Here is a 21,267-nt window from a genome sequence, read left to right as displayed (position 1 = left end):
CACCCCCCAACCCCGCCACTGGCTCAGTGAAACCTCAGTCAGCAGTAACCCTGTCCTGTCACTGGGTGCTTCTTCCCCACATCACACTTGGGGGGACTCTATTCCTTCCCCCAGCCCGGCACCACCTCCCACTTCAGCCCCCCACCCCACCCCCAGATGCCCCCACCTGCAAAAGCAGAGTTCACGGACCTCTCACCAGGCAACTGTTGGCCCGGACAACCTGCAGGCAAGACACCCCATGAGCCTTTTGTGAACGGCACAGAGCAATGCTTTCTCGGCAAATACAGCCTGAGAGGCTTCCTAAACCACTGCTCCGAGGAACCACCCCCCACAACCCTGAGACCGCTTGGGCTCCCAGTGACACCCGACCGCCTGTTTCTAGGGGGACCTGGCAGGGGTCTCGCCCCAGTGCACACGTTTGCTTTTCTGCAAAGTGGAGCCAATAACCGCACCAACTCTCGGGGATCAAATAAGGTGCCCCAGGTCAGCTGTCCAGCTTGAGGGCGCACGCAACTACCTCTCAGTAAAATGGGCAGTTCAGGACTCGGGTTCCAGAGAGCTTGCTGGATGCAAAGAATTCAAAAAATCTAAGACATCTTTTATTTTTCAAGGGAGATTGAGAAGTCGTCCTCAAACCCACGCAGCTGCCAGGAAAGGGGAACCAGCGTCTGTGCCCCAGCTGGAGGGTGCGGGCGCACAGAGCAGCTGAGACAAAGGTCATACCGATGGCGCTGGCCAAGCGCTATCAACCCCGATGGGGACTTTGTTTTTTAATTTTGTCCCAAAATAATTCTTCCAGCATTTAAACTACTACAAATTACTTTGCTCTTCTCAGCGTCAGTGTTCATATCTGGAAAACACAAAAGTCATCCAAACTCTGGATCTATTCTTACTCCAAGATTCCCCAGCTCCAGGCTCACCACTGAGGTCACTGCATCCAGAGTTCTGGGTACAGCCTGGCAGGGTGTCCTCATGGGACGCCAGGCACCCTGCCAGGGGGTGACCGAGAAGCAGGTGGGAAACCCTTTGTGCCTGTGGTTCTGCTCCAAGTGCAGGCACATCCCCTCCATTCTCTGGGGCCCAGGTATCTTGTCCTTCAAAGGACCTGCCCACCTCACAGTTAATGGGGGCCCCAAACAAGACTGTGGGTGCTTGCTGTGTCTTGAACAAAACAGATGGTTCTATCGATGGGAAGGCTCCTCCAGATTGTGGGACCCTTTGCACAGATACCCCCAGGGGCCTGGTGCCAGATGCCAGCTCACAAGCACTGACCGAAGGTCCTGGACTTCCGTAAGCAGAGCACAAGGCCACGCACTGAATGGATGAATCTGACAGAGTGTGGTCCCTACTTTAAGTTTTAGACTCCCACAGATGACAATGCCACCCCCACCCACCACTCAGTGTGCCAGGTCCAGGTGTGGTCCAACACCCGTCTTCTGAGCTTCTCCCATATCCAACATCACGAGGAAGGCCAGATGGGTACCAGAGCCAGAAGGGAGGGCACCTGAAGGAACAGGAGCTGCCGGTTGTCTGCCGGACAGGACGCCAATCGGCTGCACTCAGGAGCCAGGCCACTGTGACCTCCTGAACCCAAACTCTGGTGACCAAGGCCAGGCTGGCACCCTAAGGCAGAAGCTATCCACTGAGCGACCCTGAAAACCCCGGGATGCTTTGTTTTCCTCCCCAAACCATTCAACTCACGTGGTTAAACCCACGGAAACCCCAAACGCACCCATCACTCTGCTCGCGTGCGTTTCCCATGGCAACGGGAGAACCGCAGATGTAACATCGTGTGCCCATACTGCATACCAGATCCTTTGAAAATGTTTTTTCCAGAACAACGCTGACATGTGATTAAATAGTTTACTGTTCCACCTTAGCTGACTCACTGACGGCGACACGCGTGCCAGGCCCCTCCCCGCCCCGGGAGGCATGTGGCTGCCCTCCTGCTCTCCCCTAACTACGGTGGGAGGGTAAGCGTTCTGCCCTGTTTCCTCTGGCGACCACCACTAGTGTCCTGGACAAATACCTGTGCCGGAGACCAGGGAGAGCAGGAAAAAGGGCACAGGAGAAGAAAGCCTTTGGCAATTTATTAAAATAGCCACATTAACCAGCCCCTTCCTTTGAACAAAAAGGCAGTTTGCAAAAAATAAAAACACCAAACAGAGGAGGAGGCCTGCCGTCCTGGGTGGAGGGACTCAGGCTACAGGTGGCTCGGGCCCCCTGGGTGTGCCGCGGGCAGGTAAAGGCTCTGGGCCGGACGGGACAATCAGCACAGGGAGGCCTGTGCCCCGTCGGCCTCCCCCTCCTCCCCGGGGCTGAGCCGGCCCTGCCCGCCCGGCCCCACATCTGCCTCGGGTGTGCGGGGCTCACACCGGCGTGGTTGCACAGATCCCCTGCCCGGCCACTGGTCCACATCGGGCGTGGGCCAGGCACAGACAGGCTTCCCCAACGCCCCGGCAAGGCCTGTGATGGCTCCTGAGAGCAGAGCCACCCCTGCTGCCGCTCAGGGCCGTCTGCCTCTCAGCCCCGCCGGGCACAGCCACCCACTCCCTGCGGCAGCCCCGCTGAGGCACAGCTGAGCTAATTCCGGGCTCCCTGCCACCCGCACAAGCCCACGCTGCACATGTTCTGACTCATTGCAGAGGGGTCTGGAAGCAGGGGCCAGGAGAAGGGCCGCCAGGCACCCCCGGGTGCCCTGGCAGTCCAGGGCCAGGGGTCCTCCAACCCGGAGGGGGGTCTGAGGTCTCGAGTCACCTCCACAAATCACACTAGTAGGAATGAGCCCCAGTTTTAAACTCCATGGATTTCTTGAGATGTCCAGCCATATGCTCACAGCACACAATCATGGAGTCAGAATCTGGAGTTAAAAATTAAACCTGTATTACTGTCTACCATCACGACCCACTTGGCATGTGAAAATTCTCGCCCTATTGCCAAAGTTCTCCAACATAAAAAGCATTAGATCAGAAAAGAAGGGAGACTCTGTATCTAAAAGTACAATTCAACCTAATTCAAAAACCACTTACTGAACACCTACTATGTGTTATTCTTCTGCAGGTCCCCAGAACCTCAGGCATCGTCTTCACCTTCAAGAAATCTCAGAGTCAGCCGCCTCTGTGCCACCTGTAGGGGAGGTACGTATACAGCACTAGAAGGGAAGACAGCAAACAGTTACTTCTGCCCAGAAAATGAGGAAACAGGTCTGGGGGTGTTTGGGAAACAGGGAGTATCAAGGCCGCGAGGGGAGGGGCACACATCAGCAGTCGTTAGATGCAAGAAACACAGGTCAGACTTGGACGGCAAGCCCCGTAGTAGCTAAGGACCACACCTCCCATCGAAGGGCAGGTCTGGGCATCCAGGGGTCATGGAGAGTGAGATCTGCAGGGGCAGAGAAACCCTAACCAATGCATGTGGTTGGGCAAGTTATTTACAAGCTCTGAGCCTCCCAGCAATCAGAATAAATAATCAGAACAAAACCTACTGCAGGACTGTTTTGAGGATTAATTAAACTATGCGGAAGCCCCAGAAAAGTGCCCGCCTATGGCCAGTGATTCTGCAGTGACCAGGTGTAACGTGGCAGGGAGAATACAGTTCAGAGCCAGACAGGCTGCGGGGCGGGGTTGTCAAACTCCAACTCCACCATTTAGAAGCAGGACGACCTGGGAGAAGTTACTTTAAACCTCTGAGGGCCAGCATCCTCAACAAGCACCAGAGTAAGTAGCCTGTTATTAACCGGCTTAGAGATCGTCTGTTACAGATTTATCATCATTTCTCATTCCTGGTGACCCACTGACCAGTGTGAAGCCGGCCGGCTTGTCCACGTGCCCCATTTGTGGTCAGGAGTCAGGAGTCAAAGTCAGGAAACAGCCCAGGGAGAGGAGGCAAGAGCCAACAGCTGGGCAACTGTGGTCCTGGAACTCTTCTAATGGACCTTCTACTTAGAAAGTCAGTCTCCTCCTCCGCCCCCTCCAGCACCACACAGCAACGCAGCCAGTGCAAACAGCAGCACAGAGATTTACTCAAAGCTGCCTCTGAACCTCCACCACAGGCAGGAAGCCTCGGAGAGCCAGGTTTCCAGTGGGGTAGGTCCCCCTCGCTGTGCTGGGCATCAAGCACACACACACACACACACACGGACACCACCAGTAGAAACAGGCAGGAAAGGAACACACAAGGAGGGGCCTCCTGAGAAACTGACAGGGTCCTGGCCAGCCCTGACGCTCCCTCTTCGCCCCCAGGTGCTTCCCCGGGCTCCCCAGGCCCCAGCTCCTGCGCCACCACCACGTGGCCCCAGATGTTGGAACCACAGCGACGAAAAGGTCTGGGAGCTGAGCCCGCAGGAGCCCCAGAAAGCTGCTGCTCTGGACTTGCCTCCACCCACTCGGGTCCCAGAGGCTGGTGCTGCCTGTGCCCCACTGCGGCGCTAGGACCACTCGGGCTGGGCCAGGTCCCGGCGGACCTGCTGTTGGCTTCCATCCTCTGCCAAGGAGACTTTTTAAAAAACAGGAGCCCCTGCCCCAGAGAGAGGAGCCTCCTGTCCTGTCCCCTCCACCGCCCCTCGGGAAGCCGGTTCCCGAGTTCACGGCTTAACCACAGTCTCTTCAGTGTCTCCCTCCGCGCAAACAGGAAAGTCCGTGGGGAAGACCGGCGGCCCTGGGCGCACCACCCCGGCAGTGGGCACCCCTCGGGGGGACGCAGCCGCCTGCCCTTCCTCCTGGTTCCATTTTTGACAGTCTCCTCCTTGGAATTAAGGACCCTGAGAGAGAAGGAGGGAAAGATGAATCTCAGCCCAAGGCTGCTTCCAGGACTGTTCCCAGCTCCCGGGGCGCGTCTGGCAGTCCTCGGGTGCCCAGTGGGCAAGGAGTGTGTGGTCCAGAGCAGGAGAGCCAGGCACCCAGGCAGTCACGGGTCTCTGCCAGTGTGGGCGGCTTGGGTGAAGGAATAGTCATTGAGGTGCACAGCCTAGAGAAATGAGGGTGGGGGGTGGTCAACTTGGATGTGAGTGTCCATTTCCTGGCTTGGCCCAGGGACGGGATCTGGCTCCTAATCCAAATGATAAGGAAAGACAGAAAAGGACATCTCATGACAGACCTTAGGGGACTCAGGCTCAGGGACAAGGAGGCACAGAGTGTGGGAGAGGGGCTTCCCTTTCTGCATGGAACCAGGGTGGCTAAGTTCTTCCTTTGAGCCCAGGATTGCCCGGGAGGCCAGAGCAGAACATCACCACACACTCGCTTCTGAGCACACAGGAGGCTCCTCCGAGGATCCCCAGAGATGCAGGGGGGCACCATGAATGAATGGGGCAGGGGCATACCAGTGCCTGTCGCTGTGACACAGGGACCAGGGATGCTTGGGGACTGGGGAGAATATGACTGTCTGGAGACCTGCAGGTGTTGCCTTGGTTTGTGCTAATCCAGGAGAAGGAGGAACTTCATGAAAACCACCTAAGTGGGGAGGGGTTGGGGGGGGGGATCGGCTTTGCCCACACGAAGGACAAGAGCAGCAGAGAGGTGGGGGTGGGGGCTGCACCGGGCATGTGCACAGAGGGGCCGCGGGGCAGGGACAGGGGTTGAGCTGGGTGGCCCCGCGGCGGCGCGCACAGCACAGCCCAGGTTTGTGTGATACGTGATAGTCACACACTCTACGCCCATCTGTGCCAAGAGGTCAGGCTCGTTCAACACAGCTTTCTCCAGCTCCTGGACTCTTGGTGGGGAAGCACACGAGCAAGTCTTCCAAATGTCTGTTAACCAGCTCTTCGTCTCCTTGGAACCAAAATCAAAACTCTGACTACTGACAGCACGAGTGTTCAAAGGCCCGGCCAAGCCTTTCGTTTGGTGAATGACAGCCCCAGGGTCAGGCCTGGAAAACTGCCCCCAGCTTCCAAAGAGGAATGGACAGCCAGAGCCCAAACTCCCACGACCCCATCCGATGTCAGGGTAACACGCAGAATAGTGGGGATCCTCCTAATTCTAACAGTAAGTCATTGGACTGTAAGAACACTGAGCTCTATCCACACAATGGAATATCACCCAGCAATAAAAGGAATAAACCACCGACGCTCGCAACCACATGGATGAATCACAATAATTACAGGCTGAAAGAAACCAGATAAAGAGAGGACGTTCTGCATGATTCCATGCATATAAAACCCTAGGGAATGTAAACTGAGTAACAATGACAGAGTGGACCAGTGGATGCCTTGCAGGGGACATGGGAGGCGGGGAGGATGGAGGGAGGGCGTGAGCCACCCCTGAGGGTGATGGATGTGTTCATTACCTTGAGTGTGGTGTTGGTTTCACAGGTATATAAATATGTCAAAACTGATCAAACTGTGCACTTTAAATGTGTGCAGATTATATGTCAATTATATCTCAATAAACCTGTTTTTTTTAAAAAGTCATCCATGCTGATTATAAGAAAAAATACAAATATTAAATCTCCCATAATTCTATCAGAGATGACCAGAAACATGATGTTTCCTTCCAGTCTCTTCCCTATACACTCACATAAACAATATATAAATTTGTTCTCATATAGAATACAACCCCTCTTTTTAAAGGTTTTCTATTCTGATTTTTAAAAATTACATATACTAAGTTTTTGTTTGGTTTTGAACTCCAATCCCTCAGGCACATTGAGACTAGGAAGGGGGTGGGGGGATGGGCAGGTGGGGGGGAATAAGCAGTCAGGAGGGGGCGCAGTCCCTGAGGCAAAGCCTCTGCAGGGGCCAGGTGGACCCTGGACCACACTGCAAAGCGCTCGTCCGTTATCCTGAGTGAGAGTCTGCCGGACATCAGGACCCCTTCCTTTGGTTCCGTCAACCCAAACCTTCCAGTCCTCTAAATCAAGCCTGAATGACAGTGCCTTGCACCCAGTATCTGCCCTGAAAAAAATGAAGACTAGCCTATTCTCCCAGCACACCTCCCATCTTCACTTTGGCCCTGGCTCTCTCCCACGGGTCCCGCTCCCCCTCCAGCTCCAGCCCACCCTCCTTCCCGCCTTCTTCACTTCACCTGAGGTCATGAAGTCCCCTTGTGACTAAGCATCCTTCAGAAACATTCCTAAGAGCTTGACCACACTCAACGTATGAACGACTCATTCCCCCTGATTGGGTATTAAATTGCTTTCAATTTTTCATCTTTGTAAATAGCATTGTGATGAACATCCTTGCATCAATATCTTTTGACTGCAGGTTTAATTGTTTCCTTGGGGAAAATTCTTACAAGCAGAATCACCAGGATGAAGGGGTGAATTCTTTTAAGGGTTTTGGGACATACTGCCAAACGGCTTGGCAGAAAGCTTGTACTGTCCCCTCCTAAAGGCATACGAGAGTCCTTGCTACACATCTCCGTTTGCTCCAAGTACCATCATTCACAAAAACGGACAAACAAAAACAATACACACCAAAAAAATTGCTAATTTGGTAGCAGAACATAGTATCTAATTTTAATACACACCTATTTGATTACTTTAAGGATGACTTTCTTTCTCACATTTTCTGCCATTTATTTCCCTTCTGTGAACGAATTCACATCCTTCACCCAATTTCCTATTGGCAAGCTCATTCATATGAGTTTTTCAATTATTATGTTTACGTAAGAGGGTATTTTTCATGCACGTAGCATAAGGTTTTTTTTCCCCTTCAGTTTATCAACTGATTTTTTATTTTGTTTTGGAGTTTTTTCTTTTGGCATACTGAAGTTTTGGTTCCCCCAATGCACAAACAAAACAATTTTGGCCTTGTGGCTTTTGCCTGTGGTAACACGTCTAGAAAGATGATTCTCATGCCATAATTTCTTAAGTTCTCAGCTAAAGTGAATTTCATGACTTCATTTTTTCATTTAAAATGTTAATCCACATGGAATTTATTTTGGGGTTTGACATGACTTAGGAACCTGATGGTTTTCCAGGTGGTTAAATATGAACTAAAGCTATTAACCTCTATTTTCCAGATTTTCTAGTCTGTTCTATGGATAGCCTTTCAATTCCCAGCCCAACTCAAAATGTTTAAATTATTATAAATTGATAATATGTTTTCATATCTGATTGGTGATCCACCCAGATTCTGGCTGGAAACGTCATCAAACACATAAATTAATTTGGGAACAATGTAAATACTTAAAATAGCGCTCCCTCTCTGGCAGGAACGTGCCAAACACCTTCGTTTACAGAATTTCTCTTCGGGGGTCTCCGGAACAATTTTCTACTGTTCTTCACGCAGGTTCTAAACATCTCTGAGCGTCCTTCCTAGGAATTCCACCTTTGATTCTACCATGAATGGAACAGTTCCCCACCACCTTTCTCGACTTTCTTACAGGCAGAGAGACTGACTGTGCATACTTCCACATGTGGGCCAGGCACCGCTGGTTGCAAAGCCTTGGCTGTGCGGTCACCCGCGCCGGCCCCCAGGGCTGTGACCACTAAAAGGCGCCAGTGCTTTCCTCCCGAGTCCCCTCCCTTCAACTCCTCTGCCTTCTGCAGCCCTCCGCGTGGTCCGCATCCTGTCCCATGCACACCAGACCCTTCCTCCAACTCCAGAGAGGTGCCTCTCCCCAGGCGGCCCTGGCTGTAGAAATGGCATTCTACTTTACGATAAACCATTTACCGCCGGAGCCCTGTCAGGTGATGCTGGATGGCCGGGCCCAACGCCCGGAACCCTGCCCCAATCACAGTGTGGTGCACCTGGCGGTGGCAAATGTGTGCTGACAGAGTGGATGAAGGAAGCTGGGAACGTGCACCCCAGGGGCAGAGAAGCCAAAAGGAAAACTTTTCCAGGAAGACAGGGAGGCCCACAGGGCCGAGGACAAAGGAGCGTCTGTGCCTCTTTGCGGCGGACACAGTGCCGGCCAGCCCAGCCCTGGGCGCCTGGAATCTCCCCAGACCAGGTCTTGGGATCCTCCCTCCCGCGAGTCTTGGAAATCAGATCCATCCCACCACGGCCCAGACACGCTCAGGTGAAGGCCAAGGCTCTCCACCCCGGCCACACAGCAGATTCACCAGCAAAGCTTGTTAAACACAAACTACGGTCCCACCCAGACCTCCTGAGTCAGCCCGGGGGGTGAGGCCAGGGCGGCTGCAAGCGGGGCTGACACCAGGCCAAGTCCAGCCCAGGCAAGCGCGCCTCCACCTCCCGGCCTCCCCTGAACGAGGCCACGTCGACAAGCAGAGGAGACGGGAGCAACACTCGATGTGTCTGGAGGCCAGGCACCAGACTCTGAAGGCCCCTGACAAGTATCACCTAATTCCCTGAGCAAACTCAGTGTAGTATCGCCCCAACTTCCAGACGAGGAAACACATTCAATGGCGTACATCTCACCGCCAAGTGACCAGGCTGGGACTAGGGCCAAAAAGTACCCCTTAACCGAGAAATCGACCTTTTCTGGCTTTGCCAAGACTCTGAAGGGCCTAAGCGTCACAAGCAGCTCTCCCTCCCAGTGATGCCTGAGCTGCAGGCACCCAAGCACTTGGTCCTGAGCCTGCCAAACAAGGGCTGTTTGCCTTCACTGAATAGGCTCCAGCCAAGGTTGGGGGTGGGGGTCCTTTCGGGGTCCCTGATTTTCCGCAGCCCCATTCTGCACACCACATGGGTAAGCCCCACCACGAAGTGGTCCCTCCCTGCCCTGGGTCATCCCCACCTCTATGACTTGGCTCAGAGCCTCTGTCACACTCCCAGCCAGGGCTGCATCGTGACATTCTGGGACCCTAGGCATTTCTGCCTTCCTCTACTTGAAAAAAATTTTTTAAATATGTTTTACAATTGCATTTATATAAAAATAAAAATATTATTGTATATTAAAACTTCTTTTTAACCTAGGTAGGGTCCAGGGAGAGGAGTGGGGTCCAGGATGCTTCACGGTCCTTAACTGGCTAAGACACCCTGTGTTTTCTAATGCCAAAGCTCTACAACACTGTGACACTTCAGACTTTTTGGAAGCAGTGCAGTGGCTGATGCAGCGATTGCTTTTTAAAAATACATCCAGAATGAGAGAAAACTTAACAGCAATTCATAATCGGAATTTTGGTGTTATTTAATCTATATCTTTTACATTTGTCTTCATGTTTGATTACCTCTTTTAGACAATTTTCTCTTAATTCATATGTTTTCCTTTTTATAATGATTTTTGTCCCTTAATTTTGTGCATTTCTTTCTTTTTTTAAGACAATTTTATTTTATTATTTTTTAAAATTTTAATGGAGGGACTGGGGATTGAACTCAGGACTTTGTACATGCTAAGCATGCACTTTACCACTGAGCCACACAATATGTTTTCTTTTAATTAAAGTATTTTTGTCCTAAAAGAAAATTGGGGGAGTAGAAAATTACACTTTCACAGCTGGAGTGAAGACTCATCCACTGCAGAAGCCTCATGATCCCGAGCACCCTCTGGTGGAAGCTACTGAAATTGCAAGCAAAGTGCCCAGGAGGAGAACGCAAACCACAGGAGGGCATATCCACGTCTTTGAAAGGCTACAAATATGAAATCTCTAAACGCAGATCCTTAGTTCTCTACATGTGACTCCCTGAAAGACAAGCGTTAGCGGTAAATGGCATCACTATCATGTCACATACGGGTAATTATTTTTAAATAAGCGTAGGTGTGATTAATAACATACGTCATCTAGATGAGCCTCAAAAGTCATAGTGTCTTTTTGTTTCCATACAGTTTCCTCACTGATATTCGGATATATTGAAAATACAATTGCTGTCGTGTGAAAGGTTTCCCTAATTGTTCAGTGTTACAAAGGGGGCCTCCTACTCAGAGAGACCAGGAACCCTGGCTTTAGGGGAGAACTGACAGCCCTTAGGAGACCACACACCGCAGCAGGCCATCCTGGATGTTGTGTCTTGAAGTGAATTCAGACGGCAATTCCGCTTTGGTTGACAGTGTGAGCTTAAACTGCAACTTTGCACAAAAGAATATACGTCCCCGAGAAGAGCAAAGAATGCTGTAATAGTGTGTTGCTATCACAACAGAAGTGTTTATCCAGGAACTGGGGAGAAACAAGAACAGATGATGTTTGAGAAGTATCTGCTCCTTCAGCTAATCACGCCGGCACACGGTGAACAATTCACTTAGACTCACCCCGTGAAGCCAGAAAGACTCAGGACGCAGCCACCTTTGTGCCACCCAACTGCTGACCTGGTGCCAAGGCAGGGTCCCAGCAGCGGGAGCTCTGGACCCCATCCCCTACCTCCAGGGCTTCAGGTGACCACCTCCCTCTCTGCCTGCCTAGCTGTCCTCAGATGGGGACAGCGACATTGCTTTCATCTCCTGAGCTTCTGTTTCCTCACCTCCAAACAGGGATAACTGTTTCTACTCTCTGAGGTTATTCCGAGAATTGGTGGGATCCTGTATCCTTAAGTACCTGATGGTGCCTGGAACACAGAACACGCTCAGCCAGCCGGGGCTGCAGTCCGACCCCCTCACTGCACCCCTTCGGTTTTTACTGTCACAGACGGCACGTCACAGGCACTAGTATCCCAGTCAGTCCACATAACAACCCTCGGAGGCGGGGACCAGTGCCGTCCCCACTTTCCAGACAGGGAACTGGGGCACTGAGAGGTCACGTGGCTGGAGAGTCAGGCTTTGCACCCAGAGCTCCCAGTCACGAAGCCTTATTCAATTCTAACTAGGGATGTTTTAACAAAAAAAGAGAGAGAGAGGTAGAGGTAAGTCAGGCTTAATAACAATAACACATCCTTTCTAATTCTCTCCTGTGTACATGCCGCGGAGTGATTTGCCAAGAATGTTCACTCCCGTTAGGTGAAACCCTTGGGCAAGTTACAAGGACGCTTCTGGGCCATTTCCGAGTTAACAGATCAAGACGGGTTACAAACAGGCCACAAAAGAAGGACATTGGGTTTAAATCCCTACTCCACTGTGTGCTGGTCGTTTAGGTAAGTCTCATAACCACTCTGTGCCTCAGTCTGCTCCTCCATAAAATGGGGCTAAAGACTGTGAGGGACGAAGCGACCCAGGCAGCACCTGGCGTGTTAGCCAGTGAGCCAACAGTGTTTTTTTTCCCAGGGGAAATCACCGCCGGAGAGAACCCGGGGTGAAGCTGGGTCCACAGCTCTGTCGCTCACTGGCTGAGAGGCCCTGGCCAAGTCACTTTACTTCTCTGGGCCTTAGTCTCCTCATCTCTAAAATGCACAGCGTAAGGATCAAATGAGATGCTGAAGATGAACGACCCAAAATGAGGCGAGGTAAAACAGGAGGTAAATCTGGTGATGGGCTCTGACCTCACCTGCTCTCTGGGGCTGGAAAGAGAGTCTTCTAATCGCACACATACTCACACTTTAGTAATTATATTAAAACACAAGACGGGTGGGGGGCGGGGGGGGAGTTATGCAACAGCAGCCTGGACCAGCCAGTGTTAATGTGCCACACGCAAAATTCAGAATCTCATTTTGTATGGTTAGAAAAGTTCAAAGAAAAACATCTGTGGCTGGGAAAACAATTATTACAGCTTATGTCATAATATACAACCAACGTTCACCCCCCCTAAAATTAAAGAAAGAGAATTATCTGTTACATAGAAATCACAGAAAGCAGGGCTGTAGAAACCGAAGGTAAATCAGTCAGGATGGAGCCAACACATATCACTTCCTGCTCTTCAGGGAGGAGGGTGTAGCTCAGTGGTAGAGTGTGTGCTTAGCATACAGGAGGTCCTGGGTTCAAGCCCCAGTATCTCCGTTAAGATAAACAAATAGATGAAAGGATAAATAAATAATATAAGTCTAATTACTTTCCTTCCTCAAAGAAAAAGCCTTTTTTAAAAGACATGGGTTCCTCTGATGGACCCTGCTGAATCTATGACCCGCTGGACCCTCCAAGGACTAGTCCCAAGGGCTGTCTCACCCGACCTTGAGTTAGAGGGGGCCGGGCTCCCTCCTCACCCCGCCATCCACCTCAGAGCTTCGAGCTGGGGAGCAGCAGGCTTGCCGATCTCTAAAAGGGGAGCTTGAACCACAAGGGGCAGAGGACCTGCGGAGGGTCAGGAGAGCATGCACCCTCAGGCTGGTGGCTGCCACCCAGAGACCCTGGGATGCTGAAGACACAGTCTTTCCTGGAATTCATCCTCAGCAATGCTTTCCTGGAACAACTGAAAATCCAGAAACCGCTCAGAGGGGGAGCTTGGAACTATACAAACACCTGAATTCACACTAATTAAGCACAAAGCCTGTTCGAAGAGGCAGAGAGAAATACGGTCGGTAAATTGCCTACTGATCAATTATGGCCCCTGAAAAAAAAGTTAGCGATTAACTTAACAGTGGGCTCCCTCCTGCTTCCACCCACGCCCGACGACCGAGGGCATTCAGTGTGAACACCACACCCCCCGAAAGGGGCAGCAGAACCAAGGCCTCCCCAGCGAGAGAGCAGAGCCAGACACCCACTCCCAGCCCACACCTTCCCGCAAAGGTAGGTCTCTGAGAACCTGATTTTCAAATACATGGTCTGAATAGAAGGCATGTCTGCAGGTGCTATTTGTCTGTGGCTTCACCTTAAGAAACACAGAGATACAGATATAGATATAGATATATATTTTTTTAACCTATTTGAAGCTCAGGCTGGGAAGCTTCCAATCTGATTTCTAAGGGAGAGCAGGAAGGGGACTGGGGCTCATGTCAAAGGGCTCTGAAGAGGAGACAAATGAAAACCTTATCAAAGAAACGACCTTGACCTTCTCTAGAGGGGACAAAAGACTGACTCTGTGAGGCAGGGACCAGACCCACTGAAGCCATGGTTGAATTCTGGGACTCTCACCTCTGCCTGCATCAAATAGAACATAAAAAGTACAAAATTTGAAGGAAAAAAAAGAGAGAGAGAGAAAGAAAGAAGCTGAAATACAGTTCACCCTACCCAACTTGTTCACTGCATGCTGGAGGCTGGAAATCCAGGACCACACTTCCCGCCTCCATCCTGGCCACACTCCCCACATGGCAAGATTTCCTGTGCCTCTCTGCCAACAGGCACCACCGTGGAGGAATCAGGTTTTCCCATGGGTGGTGGCGGGGGTCCCAGAGCCTCGACCACAGCTCCACAATGGATGCCAAGCAGCAGGTGGGAAGCTCCCTGCAGAGGGTCTGGGGTGGGAGGCAGCTCCCAGCAGGACAGCTCTGTGGTGTTGCTCTGGGTGGGGAGTCATTCCCACAGGTCTGGCTGAGCCTCCACCAATCCTGTTATCCCTGAATTTCCTGCATTAAAACCTCTTCTGCTGACACTAACCAGAGCAAATCCTGAAGAGCATGGATGCTGAAGATGCTGTCGACCAAGATGCATGACATCTTGTTGGTGTGAAAAGAAAAAAAAAGACTTAGGGCCAGACATGTCAAAGGAGGAGGCTTGGACACACACAGGAAACCTACTTAGGAGATAAGACTTCGAAGGAACCAACCAGACAAATGCACAAAAGAGCACCGATGACAATGTTCATTGTTGTAAGGTTGAAAATGACCTAAGCAGATGTCCATCCAGCAGAGGGCTTGGCAGGTGAGCTGGGGCTGACCCCGCCCATGGAATCCCCCGCAGCGGCGAGGAAGAGACTCTAATGAGGTAGGAAAGGGATTCAACCCACGCTACCCTTCTTGAAAAGGCAGCCCAGAAAACAACGCAGACGTTACCTTTTTATAATAATATGTACTTGCGTTCATGTATATATTCAGAACAGCACAGACAACGTTTTGAAGGACCCACCCCCAAATGTTACCATCCTGCCCCTGGGTTCGCTGGATGGAAGAGACTGTCTGATACGTGGCCCCTGGCCTCAATCCACCCGAGGGAGGGGACAGCAAAGAGCCGCTGCCTGGAAGGAGCCAACTCACAAGCCTGGTGGGAGCCCCAGACGGTTGGTGGGCCTGCCCTGCACCAGGTTCACTGCCTTCTGGGCCCTCCCCGCCAGCTGGCCTGGTGGAGTCCTGTCCACAGTGGTCCTTCTGCCACTGAGAGACCCCCCAGGGATTCCCCAGGGCCCATGAAATGCTCCTAGTACTTTCAATTCTAGAATGTGGCACCAGATAAGCCTTGCTTCCCAGCAGCCCTAGACGCACAGACCCGACTTTGCTAACAGACACCATGAAGCCAAAGTGAGGACCCCTGAGAGGACCTGTCAGAAAACAGGTGACTCAAATCTGCAAAACGTTTTGTGCTTGTACACGAAGAACCCGCTTACACCCAAGCACACACGGGAAATGCTAATCCAAGATGATCTGAAGACCTGGTTTCCAATGGAGCATGTGGCTGACACCCAGCAACCGTCCAAATATACGTGGCCAGGTCTTTTCCCGTGGAAAGGATACCCAGGCACAGAAGGTGAGTCACCAGGTGGGATGGTGCGGCCGCCGGGTTCAGATGTCGAGTAGGTGGGACTGACCGCCCGACAAACCCCATCCTCCTCCTCCCCGTCCTCGCTTCCATTAGCAGGGTGAGCACTGCAATGTCGAAGTCACACGACCTCACTGCAGGAGGACCCATGAGAACGGTCTTGCTACCACTCCCCGGGGAGGGGCAGGGGGAGAAATGATGAATAATGAAGCAGGCGAGCTGATGGAACCTCGGGACCAGGAGTTAGGTATCAAACCCAGGTTAGAATAGCAGGTGCCCGTGGAGACGCCACTTCAGAGCAGCTCCCTGTGTTCCCCACATCAGCTGCAGAGCAGTGAGGGCCCAAGAGACTCAAGTCTGAGTCCCCCAGGCCCACCGCACCCGCCCCAGCACCCGTCAGGGGCAGAGGTTGTGCCCGGCCACATGGCCACAGGCAGGACCAAAGAGTGAGGAGCCGAGACCAGCTTGCACGGGCTTGGAGCAGCGGATGCGGAAAAGACAGCAAGAGGGACGGACGACTCTCGTAAGACACGTTAAGCAGAGATGAAAACGCAGTAAGGAGAGCACGTGTGTATCAGAGAGAAGGGGCGAAGGACCAACAGACACCTAATACTTAGGAGGCACTAAATATACCCAGGCAGCGGGGCAGTAAATATTCATGATACACTAAATGCTGAAAAGATACTAAACACTCATGATATACTCACACGCAGGAGACTGAACACACAACAGGAACCTAGTGCTGACTGCAATTCGGTTACCCACTGGTTACACCCATCTGGTCCTCTGATCCACGGCTGTACAGCCAGCTCACTGGTGAGCTGTGGATGTCACAGGGCGGAACTGTCCCTACGTCTCACCAGCAGAGTAAATGTGTGTGTCACTGGCCCAGGGCACCTCCCACCTGTGGCCCCGCCTGTGGCCCTGCAGCTCCTACTTGTAACCACAGGAGCAGGGAAGGCTGGAACATGAGAGCTGTGGGTCCCCGGGACCCAGGGGCTGAGGGTCTCCCACTGCCTGGGCCCTCTCCTACCTGTGTGACCTTCCCCATCTCCTTCCCCTGGCTCCTCGCTGCCGCAGTGTGCTTTAAAGTGCATCAAGGTCATCTCCCACCTGACACCCACCTACCGCTAGCTCTGCTCAGAGCCCTAGGTACAGCAGACCTCAGATGTGGAAGGCCCTTTTATTGCTTTAGGGTATTAGGGGGTCCTAATTTGGAATATAACAAATGCCCTTCTGCATTCTAAGAAAGACAACAGAAGAGTAATAGCTACAAATAATTTATGAAGCATTTTCTCTGCTGATACAGCACCTCAAGTGATGCTTGTGTGAATGTGTGCGTGTGAATCACCACCCCTGTTCTACGGGGTCAGAGGGACTAAGCAGCAGAGCTGAAAGAAGAGCCCTGACTTCCCTCCTCGGCTGGACCACCCACTCTAAGAAAGCAAAGCCCCTCTGGCATTTTCACATCCCACACCCCACATTCAGGGACAGTCATTCTGAGAACAGTTTCTTGGGAAACTGGCACACCTCGGCTAATGCTTCTGTTGTTTCCCAAAGACATGAGAATCTGGGGACAGAAACCATGGGGAGATTGGTGCATGGACCTCAGAGGTGCGGGCAAGGATTCCAGAAGTCCTCAAACTTCATACATTTAAAAGCCAGTCCCACGCACCACGACCAGGAAAAGGCTTGAGTAAATAAATAACGTTCTACACCTTTCAAAAGGCTCTTTTGTAGTTTGTTTCCCCACAGATACCTTAATCATAAAAGAAGTATTTGAGAACCCTTCCTGCCCGGAATCTGTAGGAACAGTGCAAGAGTCCGCACAGTTAGTGGCCAGCACCAGGGAGGGGGCGTGGCCACACCCGGCTGATCATTTCCTGTCAACCTGCTGCTAAATGTGCTGAGCGCTCCCACGGCATCTACTGGTTTGTGACCCAGTGAGCTCAGGATTAGGGGGCACAGCAGGTTAAAGCAACACAGAAAACTCGGGTCACTCCTTAGAATCACAAATATGTCTCTTAAGAACCATTTACCTGACCCAAAAGTTTAAAACAACTTTCCAGATGTAGACAACTCGGAGTAACAGGATTAGATGAGAACTCCTCTGATTTCCTTTCAGCTGGCGGAAAACACGAGGTGTTCAGCATGCTGACCGGGCCTGCCGTCCCATGCACAGATGACACTGCCTGTGCCCAGATTTACAGCGACCCAGACAACGAAAGGGGTAAGCCTGACACCAGGAAGGGGCAGGTCTTAGGTGGGCCCTCGTGGGCAGCCTCCAGTCTCTAGAAATTCAAGAGCTCCTCCCCATGGGAAGTTCTCTTTCCACTCATGTCTGTGTGACCAAGTCTTAATGTTACTTAAAAGTCCCACCTCCTCCAAGAAGCCTTCCCTGACCACTTTCCTTTCCACTCACAGAGTGTGAACAAAACCCAGGGCGTGGGTGTACAGCTTTAGGCTTCATAAAGGCTAATCTTATTCTCCAAATAGTCCTCAAGCACCTGGAAGAATCAATTATGACTTGGATTTTTCCTGCAGCTTTTAGTAAACGCCAAGCACACAGTGGGTCATTCTGATGGTGAAGCAGCAGCAGCATTAATAGGGGATCCTCTGGAAGACACTTATGCACGTGAAACTGGTCCCCTGGGCTGGGCTCAGTGGTGAGCAGGCAGACACCGCCTCTCCTCCCCACCGACCACCAGGCTCTTTTCCCGTTTCCTCCCAGCCCCTGATGTATCTCCAACAGGCCCTACAGCCTTGACAGGCTTTTCCAGGTAATAAGAAGTCCAGTGCACATAAACCAAAAGACGGGGGCTGGGGGAGGGGTCTTCTTGTCCATTTCCCCAGCTCACTCCTCCCTGCCACCTTCCCACCTCATCAGGGTGCATCTGGTTTCTCCAGAGATGGGGGGGTGGGTTAAGAGAAAAGGATGTATAAATTCCCTTTACGTATCAAGAGCTTTACTCTAAGCCACAACGTTAAGGGAACAGAAGATACAACCGGAGAAGGATTCCTGCCTCACAGGTAGAAAAGGGCTCTTCCAGTACCGGGAGAGAGGGATCCTGAAGGTGAGAGCCCCTGCCCCTCCGCACTCTGCCTGGAGGAGAAGGGATGGTGAGGGAGGGAAGAGAAACCCCTGGGAGGCTGAGGGGGACGCAGAAGACAGGGGGGTCTGTCCTGCCTCCTGCAGTGAACGCTGGAGAGCACTCTGCACAGCAGGTACGGCTTCCTGGGTTGTTCTGCACAAAATGGGCAGGTTCCCAGGGGCCCAGCAGAGACCCAGGGTGTGGGGACCTCAGGGCAAGATGCAGGAGCCAGGTCCCCAGTGTGGCTCTCTGCAGCGTCCCCGGCTGGACAATTCTCAGTGGAAACAGGAAAAGCAGGCTGGGTGATGAGAAACTCATCAGAGGACAGGAAGAGGCTGCTCTCCCCTACGCCCCAATGTGACCACGACCTGCTCCAGGTGCCCAGAGACCACTCACAGTGAGAAGGGGCCTCCAAGGGTGACCTGGAGAGACAGACTGACTCTGCAGGGACTAAGCTGCTTTAAGCTAGATAGTGACTGAGACAAAATCACTTGAATTAGGCTCAGGAAAATCACAATCATGACCGAGGACTACATATATCAAAAGGAACCAAAGTCATTTGTTTGCAGTGGCGAAATTAAGCTCACTTATTAAAAATTTTGCACACCACAACTTGAGGCTGATGACTTTCACCCTTCCCCAATAACCCAGGGCAGGAAACATCCCCACTCTCCTCGGATTCAAATGCTCCCACAGGGTCTCCATGCAACACGAGCAGAATTTACGAGTGTCTGTGCACAAGGCACATGGCTAAGGTCCAGAGGAAAAGCGGGCAAGCTTGCCAAGGCAAATCCAGGCTCACTGCGCCATCACGGAAAACTTACCCTCCTGGAGGGCCAAGCGCCTTCTCCCCATTCTCTCATGTAACCCCGGGAGCTGGCCAACAGTACTCCCCCTCTGCTGAGTCAAACTGAGACCCAGCAAGACTCAGTGAGCCGCTCAAGATGACCCAGCGGAGTGACAGCTCGAAAAGGACGGCCATCCCTGCGCGTGCCCTACATGCCCGGTCCTGCACAGCGGCGAGATGCTGTGTATTAGCTGCGCAGCACCCAGGGAGGGGCCGCTTTTTTTATTTTATAAATGAGGTACTCAGAGAGGTTAAGAAACTTGACCCGCAGGCAAGTCTAGAACTAGGGGGAGGCAAGCGAGGCACTAGCTTCAGGCACAAAATTGAAGGGGGTACCAAAAGACTCCAAAGATAAATGTTACAATGATCTGTTTGAAAACATGGAAATTAGCACAAAATCCACATTGCCCAAAATATCTCAATTTTAAATAGAGACAGGATCCGCATTACTGATTCTTCCTTCTGCCTTAGGCTCCAATACGGCTCAGCACAGCACCGGGAGCAAAGCCAAGAAACCAACCCGGCTCAACCCTTGTCCACCAGCCCCCAAGGGCAGGGACCCCTGATGCCACTGCCCTGCCTCGGGGTATGTTTCTCCTCACAATTTTGTGACCTCAAAGGACTCTAAGGAGTGACCAGGATGCTCCATCATCCGGTGTGAGCCGGGGGGGGGGGGGGTGACTGCGCTCCAGCGAGAGGACCCGGGGTCTAAACAGTCTATCCCGCCCTCACGTGCACGTGTTATGTAAATGAAGGAAGCGTGCAGGCGGGAATAAGGGAGCAGGATATTTTAAGATATCAGTTGGGGAAGGTGTGGGGTGGGTTCTCGCAGCTGCTTGTCTCTTGATGGATTTCTGGCTCGAAATTTGGTACTTAGCAGTGACACCATGCCAGGTGCCACCTGTACCTGCGCTCGGCCAGTCCAAACGGTGGCACTCCTTTCCACTTTGCATGGCAAAAGCCAACACTTCGTTGGTAACGACTACATTTTAGTTACTACTTAAGCTCCGATCGCCTGTTCACCTCACATTAAAGCCCTCCCTGTTACGAAGCGTCTGTTCAACACGTATCTGTTGATTAGAAATTTGAACGTTTCTTAGCTTAAGCCCAGAATCTCTCACGGATGGCCTGTCGTGAAACCCTAAAACCTATACAACAAATAAACCATTACCTGAAGCAGAAGGAAAACAGTTAATGACTTGGTCCACTATTTTCTCTGCCGTGGCCTTCGGGGGCAGAAGGCGCACAGACTTCGTCTGCTAACAGCCTACACCCGGCTTTCTCCCTCTTCTATTTTCTCAACGCCATCAATGGCCGGTTCGCCTCACAATTCAAAGTAAAGTCCGGCAAAGTGAGCACAGGGAAACTTCGGGCACTTGCGGGAGCGCGTCCGGCTGGTCTCGGCGCCCGGCCCCGCGCCGCCCCGAGAGGCGGCCTCCGGGAGGGCGCCCGGTCCCGTCCGCCGTCCGAGAGGCACCTGGCGGCCCGCGCCCCGCGCCCCCACACCCAGCCGCCCGGCCCCGGCCCACGCGCGGGTCCCCGCCCCCCACTACACCCCCCGCCCCCACTGCCCTGTACCTGCACCGGAGCGCCGCCCGCCCCGCGAGGCGCCGGAGGCTCGGTCTGCCGGGTGGGGGTGGGTGGCGGGGCTGCGGTCACCGCCCGAGGCCACGCGGACGCCGGACCCGCACGCGGCGCAGCAGGTGGCCGCCCCGCCTCGCCGCCGCCCGCTCGGGGTGCCGAGACCAGGACGCGGGCGCGGGCACGACCCTCCGGCGCCGGCCCTCGCCCGGCCTGGGCGCGCGCTCCCCGCCCCGGGCGCGCCGGCTCGGCTCGGCTGCTCGCGGCTCGGCGGGGGCGGCCGGCGCTCCGCTCGCTCGCTCGCTCGCCCGCCGCGCGCACCTCCCCCGCGGCGCGCCGCTCCCGCAGCCTCCGGGCCGAGTCGGGGCGCGAGCTCGTGGGGGAGGCGCCGGCGGGCGGCGGGGCGCGGGCCCGGCTG

At 52.9% G+C, this 21,267-nt stretch overlaps 1 protein-coding gene across 3 annotated transcripts in view; it reads right to left on the bottom strand.

Annotated features, from left to right (window-relative positions):
• The window catches only part of CRACDL (CRACD like), a 95,945-nt gene extending 74,925 nt beyond the window's left edge, over positions 1-21,020 (bottom strand). The window contains exon 1 of one of the 3 annotated variants that reach the window (XM_074354837.1): positions 20,847-21,020. The gene's annotated coding sequence lies outside the window, so the exon portion shown is untranslated. Of the gene's footprint in view, positions 1-3,040; positions 3,183-20,846 lie in introns of those variants that run through there. The other 2 variants (XM_074354838.1, XM_074354836.1) reach the window with 2 other exon arrangements.
• Between the last annotated feature and the right edge of the window lie 247 nt (positions 21,021-21,267).

Source organism: Camelus bactrianus, chromosome 28 (assembly GCF_048773025.1).
Source record: "Camelus bactrianus isolate YW-2024 breed Bactrian camel chromosome 28, ASM4877302v1, whole genome shotgun sequence".
Taxonomy (NCBI): Eukaryota; Metazoa; Chordata; class Mammalia; order Artiodactyla; family Camelidae; genus Camelus; species Camelus bactrianus.
The sequence above is the reverse complement of the archived record's forward strand: the minus strand, read 5'-3'. Positions and strand labels throughout refer to the sequence as shown.